The following is a 6934-nucleotide window of genomic DNA, read 5'->3' as shown; positions in this document are numbered from 1 at the left end:
AACTTGCCTATTATTCTGGGTATCTCTTGACTTTCTTATAGCTCAGTTGGTAAAGAATCCGCCTGCAATGCAGGAGACCCCGGTTCAATTCCTGGGTCGGGAAGATCCCCTGGAGAAGGGATAGGCTACCCACTCCAGTATTCTTGGACTTCCCTTGTAGCTCAGCTGGTAAAGAATCCACCCGCAATGCGGGAGACCTGGGTTAGATCCCTGGGTCAGGAAGATCCTCTGGAGAAGGGAAAGGCTACCCACTCTAGTATTCTGGCCTGGAGAATTCCATGGACTGTATAGTACATGGGGTCACAAAGAGTCGGACGTGGCTGAGTGACTTTCACTCTCTTGACTTCCTACTTCTGCATTCCAACCCCTTATAATGAAAAGGACATGGTTTTTTGGTGTTAGTTCTAGAAAGTCTTTAAGTCTTCACAGAACTGGTCAGCTTCAGCTTCTTCAGCATGACTGGTTGGGGCATAGACTTGGAATACTGTGATTTGAATGGTTTGCCTTGGAAACAAACTGAGATCATTCTGTCATTCTTGAGGCTGCATCCAAGTAATAGCATTTCAGACTCCTTTGTTGACTGTTACGGCTGTTACATTCCTTCTAAGGGATTCTTGTCCACAGTAGTAGATATAATGGTCTTCTAAATTAAATACACCCATTCCCATCCATTTTATTTCACTGTTTCCTAAAATGTTGACGTTTACTCTTGCCATCTCCTGCTTGACCACGTCCAGTGTATCTTGATTCATAGCACTAACATTCCAGTTTCCTATGCAATATTGTTCTTTGTATCATCTGACTTTACTTTCACCACCAGACACATCCACAACTGAGCATCATTTTCACTTTGGCCTGACCGCTTCATTCTTTCTGTTGATATTAGTGATCGCCCTCTGCTCTTTCCCAGTAGCATATAGGACCCCTTCCAACATGGGGGACTCATCTTCCAGTGTCATATCTTTTTGCCTGTTCACACTGTCCATGGAGTTCTCCAGGCAAGAATGCTGGAGTGGGTTGCCATTTCCTTTTCCAGTGGACTGCATTTTTTCAGTACTCTTCACTATGACCCATTTATCTTGGGTGGCTCTGCATGGCATGGCTCATAGCTACATTGAGTTACACAAGCCCCTTTGCCATGGCAAGGCTGTGATCCATGAAGGGGTTTCATGTACCTATTCTCTTTCAAATTCTTGTCTCATTTAGCTTAGTATAGAGTACTGAGCAGAGTTCCCTGTGCTATACAGTAGGTCCCTGTTGCTTTTCTGTTTTAAATATAGCAGTGTGTACTTGTCAGTTCTGAACTCCCAGTCTGTCCCTCCCCCCGCCCTTCTACCCTGGCAACCATAAGTTGATTCTGTAAGTCTGTGAGTTTGTTTCTGTTTTGTAAATAAGTACATGTGTATCATTTTTAAAATATTCTCTATATTAGTGATATCATATGCTGTTCGTCTTTGGATTACTTCACTTTACTAGGATACTCTCCAGGTCCATCCTCATTGCTGTAAATGGCATTACATCATTCTATTTAATGGCTGAGTAGTATTTCATCATATATATGTACCGTACCTTTTTTATCCATTCATCTACAGATGGACATTTAGGTTGCTTCCATGTCTTGGCTATTGTGAACAGTGCTTCAGTGAACACTGGGTCCTTTCAAACCATGATTTTCTCTGGATATATACCCAGGAGTGATTGCTGGATCATAGGGTAGCTCTGGTTTTCATTTCTTATGAAACGTTCAGTCTGTTCACCAAAGTGACTGTACCACTTTACACTCCCACCAATGGTGTAGCAGGGATCCCGTTACTTCACATCCTCTCTACCATTTACTATTTGTGGACTTTTTGATGATGGGTGTATTGACTGGTATGAGGTGATATCTCATTTCAGTTTTGATTTACATTTCTTTAATAATTAGAACTGTTTAGTGTCTTTTCATGTGCTTTTTGGCCATCTGTATGTCTCTTTTGGAGAAATGTCTATTTACATCTTCTGCCTATTTTTTGGTTTTTTGTTTGTTTTTTTGATATTGAATCACATGAGTTCTTTGTAAATTTTGAAGATTAATCCCTTGTTGGTCACATTGTTCCCAAGTATTTTCTCCCATTCTGTGGGTTGTCTTTTCAACTTGTTTATGGTTTCTTTTGGTATGCAAAAGCTTTTAAGTTTAATTAGGCCATTTGTTTATTTTCATTGTCATTACTCTATGAGACAGATCAAAAAAGATATAGCTGTGATTTATGTCAGGGAGTGTTCTGCCTATATTTCCCTCTTGAGTTTTATAGTATATGTTCTTACATTTAGGTCTTTAATCTATTTTATTTTTAAGTATGGTATTAAAGGATGTTTAAATTTCATTTGTTTACATGTAGTTGTCCAGTTTTCCAAGCCTCATTTAGTTAAGAAATTGCCTTTATTCCATTGTATAATCTTGCATCCTTTGTTGTAGATTAGTTGACCATTGTGGGCTTATTTCCAGACTTTCTATACTGTTCCATTGATCTATGTTTCTGTTTTTATGCCAGTACCATGCTGTTTTGATGACTGTATCTTTGTAGTATAGTCTGAAGTGAGGGAGCCTGCTTCCTCCAGCTCTATTTTTCTTTCTTAAGATTGGAAAAATTGGATTTAACTTGCTAGTATTTTGTTGAGGGTCTTTTCATCTATATTCATCAATGATATTGGCTTGTAATTTTCTTTTTTTGTGATATCTTTTACTGGTTTTGTTATCAGGGTGATGGGGACCTCATAGAATAAGTTTGAGATTGTTCCTTTCTCTGTGATTTTTGTGAGTTGTTTCAGAAGGATCAGTGTTAGTTTTTCTCTAAACATTTCATAGTGTTTGCCTGTAAAGCTATCTGGTCCTGAAATTTTATTTGTTCGAAGTTTTAAAATCACAGTTTCATTTTCAGTACTTGTGATTGGTCTATTCATATTTCCTATTTCTTCCTGGTGTAGTCTTAAGATATTGTAACTTTCTAAGAATTTGTTCATTTATTCCAGATTGTCCATTTGATTGGCATATAAGTTGCTTGTAATAGTCTCATTATTCTTTGTGTTTCTATGGTGTATGCTGTAACTTCTTCCTTTTCATTTGTAATTTTGTTGATTGGAACTCTTTTATGTATTTTGTTGATGAGTTTGGCTAAAGGTTTATTAATTTTGTTTATCTTTACAAAGAACCAAGTTTTCATTTCATTAATCTTTTCTATTGTCTTCTGCATCTCTATTTCATTTATTTCTACTCTGATCTTTATGATTTCTTCTACTACCTTTGGGTTTTGTTTGTTCTTTCTTTAGATGTAAGTTTAGGTAGTTTATTTGAGATTTTTCTTGTTTTCTGAGGTTAGCTTGTATCACTATAAAGTTCCCTTTCAACTGCTTCTGCTGTGTGCTGTAGGTTTTGGGTTCTCATTATAAATTTGTTTTCATTGTCATTTGTCTGTAGGTATTTTTTGATTTCCCCTTTGATTTTTTCAGTGATCCATTGGTTGTTTAATTGCATATTGTTTAGCCTTCATGTGTTTGTGGCTTTTACTATTTTTAGTTTTTTCTTGTAGTTGATTTCTAATCTCACAGGCTTGCGGTCAGAAAAGATGCTTAATATGAGTTCAATTTTCTTAAATTTACAAGGCTTGCTTTGTGACCCAGAATATGGTTGATCCTGGAGAATGTTCCATGTGCACTTGAGAAGAATGTGTATTCTGCTGCTTTTGGATGAAATGCTTTATAAATATCAATTAAGTCTATCTGGTCTAGTGTGTCATTTAAGGACTGTACTTCCTGGTTGATTATCTGATCTGTCCATTGGTATAAGTGGGGTATGGTCAGACTTTATTTTTGGGGGCTCCAAAATCACTGCAGATGGTGACTGCAGCCATTAAATTAAAAGATGCTTACTCCTTAGAAGGAAAGTTATGACCAACCTAGATAGCATATTCAAAAGCAGAGACATTACTTTGCCAACAAAGGTCCATCTAGTCAAGGCTATGGTTTTTCCAGTGGTCATGTATGGATGTGAGAGTTGGACTGTGAAGAAGGCTGAGCGCCGAAGAATTGATGCTTTTGAACTGTGGTGTTGGAGAAGACTCTTGAGAGTCCCTTGGACTGCAAGAAGATCCAACCAGTCTATTCTGAAGGAGATCAGCCCTGGATTTTCTTTGGAAGGAATGATGCTAAAGCTGAAACTCCAGTAATTTGGCCACCTCATGTGAAGAGTTGACTCATTGGAAAAGACTCTGATGCTGGGAGGGATTGCGGGCAGGAGGAGAAGGGGATGACAGAGGATGAGATGTGTGGATGGCATCACTGACTTGATGGACGTGAGTCTGGGTGAACTCCGGGAGTTGGTGATGGACAGGGAGGCCTGGCGTGCTGTGATTCATGGGGTCGCAAAGAGTTGGACATGACTGAGTGACTGAACTGAACTGAACTGAAAGTCTCTCACTATTATTGTGTTTTGGTATTTATTTCTCTTTTTACAGTTAGTAGTATTTGCCTTTTATATTGTGATGCTCCTATGTTGGGGGCATAAATGTTTACAAATGTGATATCTTTTCCTGGGATTGATCCTTGACATTATGTAGTGTCCTTCCTTGTCTCTTGTAAGAGTCTTTATTTCAAAGTCCATTATGTCTGTATGATTATTGCTACTCCTACTTTCTTTTAATTTCTATTTGAATGGAATATATTTTTCCATCCCCCCACTTTCATTTAGTATGTGTCCTTTGGTCTGAAATGGGTTTCTTATACATGGCATATGTATGTGTCTTGTTTTTGTATCCATTCATCCAATCTAGGTCTTTGGTTGGAGCATTTACTCCATTTACATTTAAGGTAATTATCAATATGTATGTTCTTATTGCTATTGGTCAATTGTTTTAGATTTGGTTTTGTAGACGTTTCTTTTTCCCTTCCTCTTTTATTCTCTTCTTTTTTGGTTTGATGACTAACTTTAGTGTTCTGTTTGGATTCATTTTTCTTTTTTGTGTTTGTATCTATTGTAGATTTTCAATTTGTGGTTCCCATGAGGTTTTGCTATAGCATTATATATACAGAGAAGATTGTTTTCAGTTGTTGGTCTTTTAATTTCAAATGCATTTCTGATATCCTGCATTTGTACTTGCCTCTTCTCACAATTTCTGGTTTTGATATCATAATTGTGTGCAGATGATTTCCTACTTTTACTGTGTATTTACCTTTACTGGTAAATTTTCCCATCCGTAATTTGCTTGTTTGTAGTTACAAAGCTTTTTCTATTTCACTTAGAGAAGTTCCTTTAACATTTGTTTCAAAGTGGTGCTGAATTCTCTTGGCTTTTGCTTGTCTGTAAAGCTTTTGATTTCTCCATCAAATCTGAACAAGAGCCTTGATGGGCAGAGTATTATTGGTTGTAAGTTCGTCCCTTTCTTCATTTTAAATATATTATGCCAGTCCCTTCTGACCTGCAAAGATTCTGCTGAGAAATTAGATGATAACTGCCGGGGTCCAGCCCCGGCAGGATCCAGGGAATTCGAAGCGGGGATGGCGTCAGCAAACTGGATACAATAGCTTTAATTAAATATTAATTAGAGATATAAAGAGTAATAGAATAAGGATGGCTCAGTAGGAAAATTCAGCGGAGAAAAGAGGCTGAATAACTTGGTTTATGTGGAAAGCTAATAAAATTCCAAGACAAGGAATTTACGTCACCTACGTAGGCCGCAGGCGTCTCCCGTTCTCCTGAAGGAGAGGAGACACTAAGGCCTCCCCGGTCAGATCTTAGAAGCCCAGGCATAATTAGTAGGCTTGACGAGCCTCCACGCTCCAGATGGGAATTCAGCCAGAAGGTGAGAGAAAGAACGACATGGGGAGACCAAGCTTTGGTGAACAAGGCCCGCACTTTATTTTCCAAAGTAGTTTTTATACCTTAAGTTATGCATAGAGGATAATGGGTGAAGGGGTAGAGTCATGCAGTAAGCCAGGCTTTCAGACTTATCATATACAAAAGTTTAGGTGATTAACATCATCTTCTGGCCAGGAGGCCTGTTAACATTTTATGACCCTTTCTTCAGAAAACTTATTTTTCTCTAAAAGTGATTATTCTAAAGTCAGGCGCCACCCTCTGAAAGCGTTAGATAAAGTTGCATTCCTATAGGGCAAAGGTGTGGTGGGCTATAACAAGAAAAGAATTAACTCAAGGGTCCAAGGTTACAAACATTAAAGCTACTACTTACATTCCTATACACCAATTATATTAATCAATACACTCCCAGGGACACAGTAGGTAAAGGATATGGAAACTTAGCAGCAAACATTGGCCCAACAAGTGAAAAACCCTTCACCAATAAAATTTCTAATCAATCTTTTAACTGCTCAAAGGAATCTGTATTTAGACAGTTTAGAATATCTCCTGCCTCTCACTGCTGGGAGGCTGCGAACAATCACATGTGGCCGGAAGAACCTATTCACGCAGGCTAGAGGACTTCCAAAGGAGTTTGTAGGTTGAAACACTCTTGTCACGCCCAGGAACTTTATCAACTGGAGCTGTAAGTTAACTCTTTTTCAGAGAGAGGTGGTGGGGGACAGCCCCCCCCCCCATAAAGTCAGAGGTGTAGGTGAGAGCACAAAGCAGTAAAGTAGGCAGACTCTTGTTTTGGGGGTAGGTGCTCGAGAATTTCCAGGGGGACTCCTGAGGCTCGATCCCACCTTTGCGTATGCCGAGCCTCCTTCCACATGACCTTTGCCATGGGCAGAGTTCCTCACGCTGGCTCCCGGCAGATAACCTTATGGGAATTCCCTTGTACATTATTTGTTGCTTTTCTCTTGTTACTTTTAATATTTTTCTTTACTTTTAATTTTTGTCAGTGTGTTTATTATGTGTTTTGGCATATTCTTCCTTGCATTTAGCCTGCCTGTGACTCTCTGTGCTTTCTGGACTTGGGTGACT

This window comes from Bubalus kerabau, chromosome 20 (assembly GCF_029407905.1).
Source record: "Bubalus kerabau isolate K-KA32 ecotype Philippines breed swamp buffalo chromosome 20, PCC_UOA_SB_1v2, whole genome shotgun sequence".
NCBI classification, from domain to species: Eukaryota; Metazoa; Chordata; class Mammalia; order Artiodactyla; family Bovidae; genus Bubalus; species Bubalus kerabau.
The sequence above is the reverse complement of the archived record's forward strand: the minus strand, read 5'-3'. Positions refer to the sequence as shown.